The sequence below is a fragment of the Piliocolobus tephrosceles genome, chromosome 9, assembly GCF_002776525.5.
Source record: "Piliocolobus tephrosceles isolate RC106 chromosome 9, ASM277652v3, whole genome shotgun sequence".
Taxonomy (NCBI): Eukaryota; Metazoa; Chordata; class Mammalia; order Primates; family Cercopithecidae; genus Piliocolobus; species Piliocolobus tephrosceles.
The window spans coordinates 33,677,675-33,693,782 of record NC_045442.1 but is presented as its reverse complement, the minus strand read 5'-3'; the positions used below and the strand labels follow the sequence as shown (position 1 = coordinate 33,693,782).

At 44.9% G+C, this 16,108-nt stretch overlaps 1 non-coding gene across 1 annotated transcript; it reads left to right on the top strand.

The window, feature by feature from the left end:
* Positions 1–2,378: 2,378 nt before the first annotated feature.
* Positions 2,379–2,484, top strand: LOC111538954. The gene has a single exon (XR_002730522.1). It is a non-coding gene; the product is annotated as a small nucleolar RNA U13 (small nucleolar RNA).
* Positions 2,485–16,108: the final 13,624 nt, after the last annotated feature.

Below are 16,108 nucleotides of genomic sequence, written 5' to 3'. Positions count from 1 at the left end.
CTCAGGAGGCTGAGGCAGGAGAATCACTTGAACCTGGGACGCGGAGGCTGCAGTGAGCCGAGATCGTGCCATGGCACTCCAGCCTGGGCAACAGAGTAAGATTTCATCTCCAATAAAATAAAATAAAATAAAATAAGGGCCAGGCACAGTGGTGCACGCCTGTAATCCCAGCACTTTGGAAGGCCGAGGTAGGTGGATCACCTGAAATCAGGAGATCTAGACCAGCCTAACCAATGTGGTGAAAACCCGTCTCTACTAAATACAAAAAAATTAGCTGGGTGTGGTAGTGCATGCCTGTAATCCCAGCTACTCTGGAGGCTGAGGCAGGAGAATTGCTTGAACCCGGGAGGTGGAGGTTGCAGTGAGCCGAGATCACGCCATTGCACTCCAGCCTGGGCAACAAGAGCAAAACTTCTTCTAAAAAAAAAAAAAGATGATAAGAATAAATAAAAACAAATTAACTAAAAAAGAGAATTCTGAATGTTTTCAACACAAAGAAGTAATAAATATTTGAGATGATGGATTTGCTAATTACTCTGATTTGCTAATTATACAATGTATACATATATTGTACTCCATAAATATATACAATTATTATGTCAATGAAAGATAAATAAAACAGAAAAAAAGTCACAGTAAAATCAAAATGGTGCTTGAATTCACAAAATTGTAATGCTCTTTTGTTGTTTTGTCCACAACCATCATTCCTCTTTTTTTTTTTTCTTTTCGAGATGGAGTCTCGCTCTGTTACCCAGGCTGGAGTGCAGTGGCGCGATCTCCACTCACTGCAACCTCCACCTCCCAGGGTCAAGCGATTCTCCTGTCTCAGCCTCCCATGTAGCTGGGATTACAGGCATGTGCCACCACGTCCGGCTAATTTTTGCATTTTTAGTAGTGCTAATTTTGCTATGTTGGCCAAGCTGGTCTCGAATTCCTAGCCTCAAGTGATCTGCCTGCCTTGACCTCCTGGTGATTTTGTTTGTTTGTTTTAATGGGAAACAACTCATCTATACTCTCAGTCCCCCATATTTGCATTCCACCGCCGAGGAGTGATCATATGACCCCAGACTGACCAATCAGAGTCACTGTGATAGTTTTAGAGATAGGCACATAATCCAGTTTGTGCTATTGAAATTCACGCACAAGAATCAATGGTTTGTTGCTAAACTGTGTTAAATGAAATTTATAGGAGGCCATTGGGTGGAACTGAGTTCTTCTTGCACTAGGCTTAACAGAGAAAACCAAAATGGATTTACTCATACTGAAGTTTCCACCAAGCCAAAACTAAGCTATTCATCTGATCTTCCAAGAAATCAGGCAAGAAAGAGATAATAGCCAAACCCCCAAACAGGCCTGTTTTGGGAAGCATGAGGAGGCAGCCCCCTCTGCTTTAACCTTTATAAGGAAAGTAACTTTGTAACAACCAGTTTTTGTTCTGTTTCTGCATTATTCAGCCATTTTCTGCTTATAAAGTCAAATTTCTCAGCTCAACTCATCTGAACACTCATTCTATCTTATAGAATGGGTTGTTACCCAATTCTAGAATTGCAAATAAAAGCCAATTCGATCTTTGATCTAAATTTGTTGTAATTTTGTCTTTTGATAGCTGATAGAAGATAAGCTTGAAGGAGCTGTTATTCACCTTGCCTCAAGGGGAGAGACTATGTGAGAATGAAGTCACTACTGAAGAAAATGAAATCAAGAAATGGAGAGAGATTCCATACCACCTAACTTAGGCACCTCAATCCAGCTATGTCTGAAATCCTTACATAAATATTTTTAGTTATATGCCACTACTAAAGGTCTCATCTTTAAACTTCTGGCTCACAAATGCCAGTCTAAGATGGAAGATTTACTATTCCCTAGTAAGATGAGAAAAATTTCATTTACAAGACTTCTTTATTCTGAGCTTATATCTTTCCTAATTTTTGGTATTAGAGTATTTATGAATTGATGGTGATAATGGATAACAATTGTATTTTGCAAATTGTCCTTAATAGAAAATTAGAAAGTTAGTCCAAAATAGAAAGTAGCCAGGCATGGTGGCTCATGCCTGTAGCCCCAATACTTTGGGAGGCTGAAGAAGGAGGATCACATGAGCCCAGGAGTTCAAGACCAGCCTGGGCAAGATGGTGAAACCCCACCTCTACAAAAAATTTAAAAATTAGTCAGGCATAGTGGTACATGCCAGTAGTCTCAGTTACTCAGGAGACTGAGAAAGGAGGATCACTTGAGCCCAGGAGGTCAAGGCTGCAGTCAGCTGTGATTGTGCCACTGCACTCCAGCCTGGGCAACAGAACAAGACCTTATCGGGAAAAAAAAAGAAAGAAAGAAAGTTGGTGGGCCCTTTATCTATCCCTCCATTAAAAAAAAATTAGGTCATTTTGTAGGTCATAAGCATGATGATTGGTTTTTCGTGCTCATGTGTGAGATGTACCTCCCTCAAATCTTGCTACAACATTGGTCATGTACCAATGTCTGACACTAAAAAAAAAATTATTGGCTTGTAAAATAAAAGCCTTCTATAAACTACAGTGTGTTTAAAATACTATATTTGGATATTTTTTAAAAGAACAAAATTGTGGTCACTTTATTTCTTTGTTTATTTATTCTTCATCTGATTCCAGAAAGGATTTAAGGAAACTCACTCAGTTCCTTTGATCTAGTGCCCGGGATGGACTTCACCCCAAAGGGCTCACATGGGACAATCTAAAAGGAAGTCAGAGATGCCTTTTCTCCCTCCTCCTGCGGGATGAGCATGGATCCAAGGGGTGACTTTCTTTGCCTCCTCCCTGAGACTCTGCAAGGGGAGACAGGCAGTGTAACAGCAGAAACAAGCAATGCCTTTTCTGTTTTGCTTTTCGCGGGTTGCTGGCCACCTATCCCTTAATGACTCCAGGCCCTGCTTCTTAGGTGATGCCACACCCCACCTGCAGCAGGGCCTGGTGGGGTGGGGGTGAAGGGGTGCAGGAAATATGTGAACAGAATGAAGGTGGGAGAAAGAAGGATTCACGAGTAGCAGCGTGGGGAAGATCATTAAGTGGTGAGGGAAAGCATAAGAGACAGTAGGGGTAGGGGAAGCCTTTATAAGTAGTGATATTTAACTTCTGGGAGCAGGGAGAGAAGTGATGTTTGCTTAGGCATTTGCTCAGGGGGAATGTTTACTCATGGTTAAACCCAGAATGCAGTTAGTGTTAAAGTAGAAATGAAGCTGCATTCCAGGCAGGAGGTGGGCATGATGGAGTACAGGGTGTGTGTTGAGAGTGTGTGTATGAGACAGATTGTGGTACCACATGTGTAAAGATGATGCTGTAGACACAGGAAGTCTAACTTCTCGGTTCTGATGGCAGATTTGTACCAAGTCATGCTGTCCTACTTTCTACATCCTTGCTTTTGAGATGGCTGGTTGGGTTTAGGGGTGTTTTCTGTGGCCATGGAAAAAGTGAATCTTACTGGCTCACTTATTAATAGACTCAATGTGGTCTGGATGCTACACTGTCTTGGACCTGTGCTGAGTTAGACTTCTAGCATGTCGAGATCATAAATCAGGAAACTGAGCATGCACACACACCCCCTAACTTTCAAGAGGTGCAGTTGCTAGAACCAGGTGGGCTCTTTCCTGCCACAGAGCTCCTGGGCTTGCTGTTTGAGCGGCTGCAGCTGTGTCTGGGAGGATGGTGCTCCTGCCTGATCCTGGGCCCCAAGAGGATGAGGATGCCCAGATCTATAGCCATGGCTTGGGCAGTTGCAGCAGCACCTGGGGAGCTCCTGCCCCAACTCAGAAGGGATGGGACTCCCGCTTGTCCCTGGCTCCCGCTGGCTGTATGGAGCTTGCAGCCCCAGCTGCACCTCCCTGCTGCAGCCGGCGTGATGGCAGCAGCCACTCCAGATGGCCCGCCGATGCCATCTTAAGCACATGGTGGGTTTCTTTGGCAACCAGACCCATCCTGAAGCTATCTAGGGGCTGTCAGCTACCAGTCGTCTTATTAACATAAACTCAGGTGTAATTGAAATTCAGGGCCTTGTTATGGGTGACAAAAGAGTTCCTATCACCTCTGTCATTCAGGAATTTATAAGGGTTTTAGAAGTTGTATGCCAGGGGACAAACACAAAATATGTATTTCTTAATAGGTCTGCTAAGTTAGGTTTATCATAAAGCTGCCTCCTTACATAGCTTAAATTCAGCTTAAAGACTTTGCCATACATAGTGAACTATAACCTTATTGGACACATAAGCAGACTGTAACCTATTCTTGCGCCAATCACTGAATTTAAGCCAATCAAAGGTAGACAACTATTCAAAATGTGTCCAAATAAGGCAAATGCAAAGCTGTACCCAATCCAACTGTTTCTGTTCATCACTTTCCTTTTTCTGCCTGTAAGTCTTTTTTGACTGTGCAACTGTGCAGGAGTCTCTCTGAAACTATTTTGCTTTGGGGGCTGCCCGATTTGCAAATCATTCTTTGCTCAATAAACTCTCTGTTAAATTTAATTTGCCTAAGGTTTTCTTTTTTTTTAATTATTATTTTGAGATGGAGTTTTTCTCTTGTCACCCCAGCTGGAGTGCAGTGGCACAATCTCAGCTCGCTGCAACTTCCGCCTCCCGAATTCAAGCAATTCTCCTGCCTCAGCCTCCTGAGTAGCTGGGATTACAGGTACTTGCTGCCACGCCCGGCTACTTTTTTTGTCTGTTTTTTTTTTTTTTAGTAGAGACAGGGTTTCGCCATGTTGGGCAGGCTGGTCTCAAACTCCTGACCTCAGGTGATCCGCCTGCCTCAGCCTCCCAAAGTGCTGGGATTACAGGCATGAGCCACTGCGCCCAGCCCTAAGGTTTTCTTTTTAACAGATGGTGTCAGAAATGGGATCTGAAGTAGAGCTTCTAGCCCCCACCAGGGGCACTGAGTGACCAAACGAGGTACCCACCAGATCCTTTTTGTCCATCGCTCTCTCTCACAACTGGGGATCATGGGTGTCTTCTCTCTCCGATTCTGAAGTTCTATGAGTTTGTGTTCTGAGCTATCTGTTTGAGTGAATTTTTGATATGAGTTGGGTTTGGAAGTTGTGATATAAACTGAACTAGGTCTAGGATCAGATTGCATGCAACAGTTAACTGGCTTTGATCCAATTAGAGGCCTCAGATGTCTGACTGGGTCAGAGAGACACTGGCAGTAAATGGTAATAGTACAGAGGCTGTGAACTTCAGCTTTTAGAAATTCACAGAGATTTTTGTGTTGTAGTATTCCTTTTGTCTCCTTTTCTTGCACACTTAGGTAGAAAGAAAAGAATTAGCTAAGTTAATCAAAGGGATCTGAGAGTTAAAGACAAGATCCAAAGTAAACATGGTGGTCCTTGGCCAGGCGCGGTGGCTCACGCCTGTAATCCCAGCACTTTGGGAGGCCAAAGAAGGCAAATCACCTGAGGTCGGGAGTTCAAGACCAGCCTGACCAACATGGAGAAACCCCCCATCTGTATTAAAAATACAAAATTAGCTGGGTGTGCTGCCGCATGCCTATAATCCCAGCTACTTAGGAGGCTGAGGCAGGAGATCGCTTGAACCTGGAAGGCGGAGGCTGTGGTGAGCCAAGATCGTTGCCATTGCACTCCATCCAGCCTGGGCGACAAGAGCAAAATTCCGTCTCAAATAATAATAATAATAATAATAATAATAATAATAATAATAATAGTAATGTGGTCCTTTACTACTGAAGAACATAGTACTCCACCTTCCAGCTATGCTTACCTATACATGCATAAATATTAGGCCCTTGGGCCCGGCATGGTGGCTCATGCTTGTAATCCCAGCACTTTGGGAGACTGAGACAGACAAATCACGAGGTCAGAAGTTGGAGACCAGCCTGGCCAACATGGTGAAACCCTGTCTCTCCTAAAAATGCAAAAAATTACCTGGGTGTAGTAGCAGGCACCTGAAATCCCAGCTACTCAGGAGGCTGAGGCAGGAGAATCGCTTGAACCTGGGAGGCGGAGGTTAGCAGCAAACACAGAAATGGTAAGATCTTGCTAAAAGTAATACAAAATTACAACATTTCAAATGAATACTGCACTTTAAAAAGTGCATTTAAAAATGAGGGCCCCAGGGTGGGCATGGTGGCTCTCGCCTGTAATCTCAGCACTTTGGGAGACTGAGGCAGGAGGAATGTTTGAGCCTAGGACTTTGAGACCAGCCTGGGCAATAGTGAGATCTCGTCTCTACAAAAAATACAAAACAGTCGGGCGCGGTGGCTCAAGCCTGTAATCCCAGCACTTTGGGAGGCCGAGACGGGCGGATCATGAGGTCAGGAGTTCGAGATCATCCTGGCTAACACGGTGAAACCCCGTCTCTACTAAAAAAATACAAAAAGCTAGCCGAGCGAGGTGGCTGGCGCCTGTAGTCCCAGCTACTCGGGAGGCTGAGGCAGGAGAATGGCGTAAACCTGGGAGGTGGAGCTTGCAGTGAGCTGAGATCCGGCCACTGCACTCCAGCCCGGGTGACAGAGCCAGACTCCGTCTCAAAAACAAAACAAAACAAAACAAAACAATTAGCTGGGTGTGATGCACATACCTGTAGTCAGAGCTACTCAGGAGCCTGAGGTGGGAGGATCTCTTGATCCTAGGAGATTGAGGCTGAGGTGAACTGTGATCACACCACTGCACTTCAGCCTGGGTGACAGAAGAAGGCCCTGTCTCAAAAAAAATAGTTTAAAAAAATGAGGGCCCCAGAATTAGTTTCATCCAGAGATAAGTATTGATGTACAGAAACTTCTGAAAAGATTTCGATATTTTAATTGCTTTTTTTTTTTTTGAGACAGAGTCTTGCTTTGTCACCCAGGCTAGAGTGCAGTGGCGTGATCTCGGCTCACTGCAAGCTCCACCTCCCAGGTTCATGCCATTCTCCTGCCTCAGCCTCCCGAGTAGCTGGGACTACAGGCACCCACCACCATGCCCGGCTAATTCTTTTGTATTTTTAGTAGAGTCGGGGTTTCACCATGTTAGCCAGGATGATATCAATCTCCTGACCTCGTGATCCACCCACCTCGGCCTCCCAAAGTGCTGGGATTACAGACATGAGCCACCACGCCCAGCTGATATTTTAATTGCTTTTTAAAAAATACCTGGTTGGGTGTGGTGGCTCACGCCTATAATCCCAGCACTTTGGGGAGGCCGAGGTGGGTGGATCACCTGAGGTCAGGAGTTCAAGACCAGCCTGGTCAACACGGCAAAACCCTCTCTCTACTAAAAACCACAAAAATTAGTCAGGCATGGTGGCAGATACCTGTAATTCCAGCTACTTGGGAGGCTGAGGCAAGAGAATTGCTTGAGCCTAGGAGGCGGTGGTTGCAGCGAGCCAAGATCATGCCACGGCACTCCAGCCTGGGTGACAGAGTGAGACTTCATCTCAAAAAAATAAAAATAAATAAATTAATTAAAAATTTAAAAGATATTTATATGTTGTGAAAATGCCAATAAACAAAATAGTTTAAAAGTAAATAATTGGTTGGGCGTGGTGGCTCACGCCTGTAATCCCAGCACTTTGGGAGACCAAGGTGGGCAGATCACTTGAGGTCAGAAGTTGAAGACCAGCCTGGTCAACATGGTGAAACCCCGTCTTTACTAAAACTACAAAAATCAGCTGGGTGTAGTGGCACACGTCTGTAGTCCCAGCTACTTGAGAGGCTGAGGCACAAGAATCGCTTGAACATGGAAGCAGAGGTTGCAGTGAGCTGAGATGGCGCCACTACACTTCAGCCTGGGTGACTAAGCAAGACTCTGTCTCAAAAAAAAAAAAAAGCCGGCGCGGTGGCTCAAGCCTGTAATCCCAGCACTTTGGGAGGCTGAGACGGGTGGATCACGAGGTCAGGAGATCGAGACCATCCTGGCTAACACGGTGAAACCCCGTCTCTACTAAAAATACAAAAAATAGCCGGGCGAGGTGGCGGGCGCCTATAGTCCCAGCTACTCGGGAGGCTGAGGCAGGAGAATGGCGTGAACCCGGGAGAGGGAGCTTGCAGTGAGCTGAGATCCGGCCACTGCACTCCAATCCGGGCGACAGAGCGAGACTCCGCCTCAAAAAAAAAAAAAAAAAAAGTAAATAATAAAACAAAGGGGGAAAAAAAGACTGTTTATAAAGAATAAATAAAAGGCTTATGTGGCTAATCGATAAGAAGAGTTAAATCTTTGTAATTCCAGCACTTTGGGAGGTCAACACAGGAGGATCGCTTGAGCCCAGGAGTTTAAGACCAGCCTGGGCAACAAAGTGAGACATTGTCTCTACAAAAAATTTAAAACTTAGCCAGGCATGGTAATGTGTGCCTGTAGTCCCAGCTACTCAGAAGGCTGAGGTGGGAGGATTGCTTGAGCCCAGGAGGTCAAGACTGCAGTGAGCCATGATCTTATAACTGCAGTCCAGCCAAACAACAGAGCAAGATTCTGAGAAGAAGAAAGAAGAAAGATCAAAGAGGGAAGAAGAAAGAAGAAAGAAGGAAAAGAACAAGAAGAATTAAATCTCCTCATCCTTTGGCTTAGTTACTATCAGGCCTGAGATGGGATACTTCCCTTGACCCTCACCCTCTTCGTGGGCGGGCAGGAATTGGAGTGGTTCATTTCACTTAGCCTGCAGTCCTTGGATGGCTAAGTGTTAACAGCTCAGTGAAGGGTCAGGGTGACAGGCTCCTGCATCTGCCTTTTTGACACCCAAGTTCTTTTTCAGTGTCCAGGAAGAATCAGATCACATGAACTGTTTGAAGAGTGGCTCTCAGTGGCATGGGGAGCTGGAAAGGGGATGGTGCAGGATGAAGGTGATCTTTCCCTGAAGCCGCACCATCTGAAGTTAGCTACTTCTATCTGTAGTCTCCGATGCTCAGTTGCTTGCTTCTCTGCTTGCTGCTCAGCTGCTTGTATCCTGAGGCTCAGCAGCTTGCGTTCCGGACCACTTGCATTGGCTGCTCATGTTGCTCTTTCTTTTTTCTGCCAACTGGTCTGGTTTATATGGACACAGGATAGGGGGTGGGGTGGGCCAAAAAGGCAATCATTTGGGTGGAAAAATAGGGTCAGTTATTTTCACTTAGGGCAGAGGTTCCAGGCTTAAAAGTGGAGTTTAGCCACGAGGAGGTCCTGAGAACATTTGCCTAGGGTGGTCGGGCACATCTTGGTATTATACATTTTAGAGAGGCATGAGACATCAATCAAATACATTTAAAAAATACATTGGCTTGGTCCAGAAAGGTGGAACAACTCAAACCAGAGTGGGGCTGCCAGGCTATAGGTGAATTTAAACATTTTCTGGTTGACAATTGGTTGAGTTTGTCTAAAGACCTGGGATTGATAGAGACGGAATGTTCAGGTTAAGATAAAGATTGTGGAGACCAAAGTTCTTTTGAAGTCTTATAGTGACTACCCTTACAGGCAACAGATGACAAATGTTTCCTATTCAGATTTAGTTCATCTCTTTAGGATATTTTTGCCTGGATTTACTGGTCAGACAGAAATGTATTTTAGGGTAAAATATTTTGACTTTCTTTGTCTCGTAATGTTATGCCAGAGTCAGGTTGGAAAGTAAATCACGATATTTTTGCCTGGATTTACTGGTCAGATAGATGTAAGCTCTCTCTGCTACATGTTTTAAAGTCATACTACTGCTGCTTCTTAATATTTTTGATACTTGTTTGATTTAACTGTGAGCTTATTATTTTGGTTTTGAGCCTCTGGATTCTGGGGTCTGGATGAGTGCTCATGGTGAAACTGCCTTTGCAAAATATGACAGTAAGAGACCAGGAGTGGTGGCTCATACCTGTAATCCCAACACTCTGGGAGGCCAAGGCGAGTGGATCACTTGAGGCCAGGAGCTTGAGACCAGCCTGGCCAACATGGTGAAACCTAGTCTCTAATGAAAATACAAAAATTAGCCAGATATGGTGGCACATGCCTGTGGTCCCACCTATTCAGGAGGCTAAGGCAGGGGAATTGCTTGAACCCAGGAGGCAGAGGTTGCAGTGGGCCAAGATCATGCCACTGCACTCTAGCCTGGGTGACAGAGCGAGACTCCATCTCAAAAAAAAAAAAAAAAATTAAAGTAAGATAAATCTGGCATAGTTGACTCTATCTTCTTTCTGTCCTCCAAGCTGTCCTTGGTCATTTCTGGGCATAGGCCAAACTAACTTTGGCGGGAATTTAGTTTACCGTTTAAAGAAAGGATGGTAATAGTCCCTCCCTAAAACTTACCCACTCCTTGCTCAGAGACTGAAACCTACCTTTTAAAAACTAATGAAAGGGCACAAGAATACTATCATGGCAGGGGCTTGAATTCTGCTAAGACATAGGCATAGTTTCTTTTGTTTTGTTTTGCTTTAGAGACAGTCTTGCTCTGATGCTCAGGCTGGAGTGCGGTGGTGCAATCCTAGCTCACTTTAATCTTGAACACCTGGGCTTAACTGATCCTCCCACCTTAGCCTCTCAAGTAGTTGGGACTATAAGTGCATACCACCATGCCCTACTAATTTATTTATTTATGTATTTATGTATTTATTTATTTTTGTAGAGCCAAGTGTGTTAGGCTGCTCTTGCATTGCTATAGAGAAAAGCCAAAGACTAGGTATTTTATAAAGAAAAGAGGTTTAATTGGCTTATGGTTCTGCAGGCTGTACAGGAAGCATGGTACTGGCCTCTACTCAGCTTCTGAGAAGGCTTCAGGGATTTCACTTAATGATGAAAGCAGGAGCAAGAGAGAGCAAGGAGCAGAACACATGATAACTCACTCATTATCATAAGGACTCCAGCAAGGCATGAGGAATCTGCCTCCCTAACCCAAACATCTCCCACCAGGCCCCGCCTCCAAAATTGTGGATTACATTTCAAACTGAGATTTGATGGGGACACATATCCAAACCATATCACCAGGGTCTCACATTGTTTCCCAGGTTTGTAGGTGTAATTTCAATAATCCCTTACTGCTCAGGAGTCACGTGGCCAGAAAGCACAAGATTTGGAACTTCCCCAATGGCTCCTATAGAAAACATCACTATCGTAGAACCTAAGGTTGGTTTTCTTTAGATATCTTTCAGACTGACCCCACCCAGTCTGACTCAGCTGACTCATGACTCTGACTCATGACTCAGCTGATCCTGTGGCCCCACCCAGAAGCAGACTCAGAGCAAGAGAACAATTCTCCACACACTTACGAGTTCATCTCCAGCCAATCATCAGCACCCATTCCCTAGCCCCCTGCCCACCAAATTGTCCATAAAATCCTCTAACCTCCAAACCTTCAGGGAGACTGATTTGACCGATAACTCCAGTCAAATGGGCCAGACTTGCATCAGTTAAACTTTTTCTCTACTGCAATGCGATGGTCTCAATAAGTTAATTTTGTCTGTGTAGCAGGCAAGAAGAACCTGTGCAGTGATTACAAAGGAGGGCCTGGGGACATGTTCCCAGTGCCTAGACCACCAGCTGCAAGGCAGAGTCAAACTCAATTATGGTCCCTTTTCCCTGCCCCAGCTTTGCCTCCTACCTATTCTAGGAGGGCTTTGATCCTCCAGGTATCATCTTCACGCTCTGTCTTCTGTCTGGAGCTCTACACCTGGTATATAAATTCAGGACTCAGACCCTGCCCTTCATAGTCCTTCTGGGTGCCACATGACTACATGAGACCCAGAACAACTAGGAAAGACACTGGGGAGGGTACCTGTGTGACAGTTTCAAAATTCTCCCTCTTTTTTTGAGACAGAGTCTTGCTCTATAGCCCAGGCTGGAGTGCAATGGTGTGATCTCGGCTCACTGCAACATCCGCCTCCCAGGTAAAGTGATTCTCATGCCTCACCCTCCCAAGTTGTTGAGATGACATCCACCACCACACCCAGCTAATTTTTAGAGTTTTGGTAGAGACGAGGTTTCGCCATGTTGCCCAGGCTGGACTTCAACTCCTGAGCTCAAGGGATCCACCCACCTTGGCCTCCCAAAGTGCTGGGATTACAGGCATGAACCACTGCACCCAGCCCAAAATTCTTTTCAGTGTTTAAAATACTTGACCAGGCAGGGCATGGTGGCTCATGCTTGAGCTCAGGAGTTTGAGAACAGCCTCAGCAACATGGAGAAACCCTGTCTCTTCTAAAAATACAAAAAATTAGCTGGGCCTGGTGGCATGTGGCTATAATCCCAGCTATTCAGGTAGCTGAGGGAGAAGTGCTTGAACCTGGGAGGCAGAGGTTGCAGTGAACTGACATCATGTCATTGTGCTCCAGCCTGAATGACAGAGCAATGCTCTGTATCAAAAAGAAAAAAGAAAAAAAGGCCAGGTGCAGTGGCACAAGCCTGCAATCCCAGCACTTTGGGAGGCCAAGGCAGGAAGATCACCAGAGGTCAGGAGTTCAAGACCAGCCTGGCCAACATGGTGAAACCCCCATCTCTACTAAAAATACAAAAAAATTAGCCAGGCTAGTAGTATGTGCCTGTAGTCCCAGGTACTTGGGAGGCTGAGGCAGGAGAATCACTTGACCCCAGGAGGTGGAGGTTGCAGTGAGCCGAGATCACACCACTGCACTCCAGCCTGGGCAACAGAGCGAGACTCTATCTCAAAAAGAAAAAAAAAAATTAGCCAGGCAAGGTGGTGCACACCTGTAATCCCAGCTACTCAGGACCCTGAGGCAGGACAATCACTTGAACCTGGGAGGCAGAGGTTGCAGTGAGTCGAGATAACACCACTGCACTCCAGCCTGGGTGACAGAGAGTGAGATTCTGTCTAAAAAAAAAAAAAAAAAAATTGGCTGGGCACAGTGACTCACATCTATAATCCCAGCACGTTAGAAAGCCAGCACTTCGGGAGATGGGCAAATTGCTTGAGCCTAGGAGTTGAAGACCAGCCTGGGCAACATAGAGAGAACCCCGACTCTATTAAAAAAATACAAAAATAAACTACCTGGGCCTGTGTGGTGGTGCGTGTCTCTGGTTCCAGCTACTTGGGAGGCTGAGGTGGGAGGATTACCTGAGCCGAGGAGGTCGAGGCTGCAGTGAGCTGAGATAGCACCACTGCACTCCAGCCTGAGTGATAGAGTGAGAAACTGTCTCAAAAAATAGATACACACATATTAAGGTCAAAGATTAAGATTTCCTCGGTCAGGCCGGGTTCAGTGGCTCATCCCTGTAAACCATTTAGGAGGCCGAGGCGGGCAGATCACGAGGTCAGGAGATCGAGACCAGCCTGGCCAACGTGGTGAAACCCTGTCTCTACTAAAATACAAAACATTAGCCGGGATGGTGGCAGGCGCCGGTAATCTCAGCTACTCGAGAGGCTGAGGCAGGAGAATCGATTGAACCTGGGAGGTGGAGGTTGCGGTGAGCCAAGATCGCGCCATTGCACTCCAGCCTGGGCGACAGAGCAAGACTCCATCTGGAAAACAAACAAACAAACAAAAAACCACAAACAAACAAAAAAAAACTTTAATGCATTATGCCAAAAGTGTGTTTTCACCAGGTTAAGAAAGCTTTTCATGGTCCACTCACTGATCAAACTCTTCACAACCTGGGACTAAAAGATGGGTTCTTCTGAGAACATTAGAGAAAGACTGCCCTTGTCACCCACATTGCAGCAAAACTTCTAAACCTTAAACTTTAGGTTCCTAATCTCATAACTCAGAAGGGTCCCTCCAGATTCTTAGAACTGTCCCCCTTTGGGGACCTTAATGTAAATCTGGCTGGGCATAGTGGCTCATGCCTATAATCCCAGCACTTTGAGAGGCTGAGGTGGGAGGATTGCTTGAGCCCAGGAGTTCAAGACCAGCCTGAGCAACATAGTAGGACTCTGTCTCTACAAAAACTTTAAAAGGCCAGGCGCGGTGGCTCACACCTGTAATCTCAGCACTTTGGGAGGCCGTGGTGGGCAGATCATGAGCAGGAGATCGAGACAATCCTGGCTAACATGGTGAAACCCTGTCTCTACTAAAAATACAAAAAATTGGCCTGGCGAGGTGGCGGGCGCCTGTAGTCCCATCTGCTCAGGAGGCTGAGGCAGGAGAATGGCGTGAACCTGGGAGGAGGAGCTTGCAGTAAGCTGAGATCGTGCTACTGCACTCCAGCCTGAGCGACAAAGTGAGACTCCGTATCAAAAAAAAAAAAAACTTAAAAAAGTTAGCCAAGCGTAGTGGCACACTCCTGTAATTCCAGAACTTTGGGAGGCTGAGGCAGGCTAATACCTTGATTTCAGGAGTTCAAGACCACTCTGGTCAACATGGTGAAACCCTATCTCTACAAAAAATACAAAAATTAGCCAGGCACAATGGTACGCACCTATAGTTCTAGCTACTTGGGAGGCTGAGATGGGAAGATTGCTGCAGCCTGGGGGTTCGAGGCTGCAGTGAGCTGGGATTGTGTCACTGCACACCAGCCTGAGCGACAGAGCAAACAAGACTGTTTCCAAAAAAAAAGAAAAGAAAGCAAGAAAGCTACCCAGGGAAGTTTCTCCCTATAAGCAGGCAGCATCCTAGATGTAGGCGGCTACTTCCCAGGATCACAGATCAAGATTCCTCTGGTATCATGAGACTCTTATCTCTCAGTTTTTTCCTTGCTTATGCCTCGATGAACAATAGAACTGAAAAAGAGGTCTCTTGTGTGCACTCATAGGGTATACTTTTATTTGTACATGGACAAACTTATCCCTTGATACATGGAAGATAAGGAGGCAACATGGGCAAGAAATTTGAGTACCTTTGTTGCTCCATAATCAGTTAGAAACAGGACATTGGACTTCTCTTAACCCACATCATAGGTAAAGAGAACACTTTTGTTTTTGTTTCCTTTCAGAATTCAATATGAAAGCTTAAAGCTGCCTTCTTACGTATTTTAAGTTCAGCCTAAAGGTTTTTTTGTATATAGTGAACTGTAACCAAAATGTGTAAACAGGCTATAACCTTACTATTGTAGCAATCTTTGAGTTTTGACCAATCAAAGGTGGCCAACTGTTCAAACTGTGTTCAAATAAGGCAAACATCAAACTATATCCAATCCAGCTGCTTCTGTACATCACTTCTGTTTTATGTACATCACTTTCCTTTTTCTGTCCATAAAATTTAGACCACACAACAGCGTCAGAGTCTCCCTGAACTTATTCTGGTTTGGGTGTTACCTGGTTCATAAATCATTCTTTGCTCAATTAAAAATTGTTAAATTTAATCTGTCTAAGGTGTTTTTTTGTTTTTTTTGGTTTTTTTTTTTTTTTTTTTTGTGGAAATAACAGAAAATGTAGGTTTTTCTTTTTCTTTTCTTTTTCTTTGAGATGCATTCTCGTTCTACGGCCCAGGCTGGAGTGTGCAGTGGTGTGATCTCGGCTCACTGCAGCCTCTGCCTCCAGGTTAAAGCAATTCTCGTGCCTCAGCTTCCCTAGTAGCTGGGATAACAGGCATGAGGCACCATACCTGGCTAATTTTTGTATTTTTAGTAGAGACGGAATTTCACCATGTTGGCCAGCCTGGTCTTGAACTCCTAACCTCTTGATATGCCCGCCTCAGCCTCCCAGAGTGCTGGGATTACAGGCGTGAGCCACTGTACCTGGCCGAGGTTTTTCTTAATTAAGAAACCTTTTTTTAATTGAGACGAGGTCTATGTTGCCCAGGTTGGTCTTGAACTCGTGAACTTATCCTGACTCAGCCTCCCAAAGCACTGGAATTACAGGTGTAAGCCACTACACTTGACCTATCTAAGGTTTTTCTTTTAATAGATCACAATATCACACTGTGAATTCATTTCCTGGATCTTTAACAGAAATAAACTTGATTCCATTGTATTGAGACATTACCATTTTTGAAATTTTGTTTTGTATTCACTTGTGCCTTGTGTATTCGCGAAAGGCTAATCAGAAACTCAAAAGAATGCAACTATTTGTCTTTTATCTACCTATTACCTGGAAGATCCCTCCCCACTTTGAGTTGTCCTACCTTTCCGGACCAAACCAATGTATATCTTACACATATTGATTCATGTCTCATGTCTCCCTGAAAAGTATAAAACCAAGCTGTGTCCTGACCACCTTGGGCAAATGTTGTCAGGATCTCCTGAGGCTGTCATGGTCACGTCCTTAAATGTGACAAGATAAACTTTCTAAATTGATTGAGACTTGTCTGACATA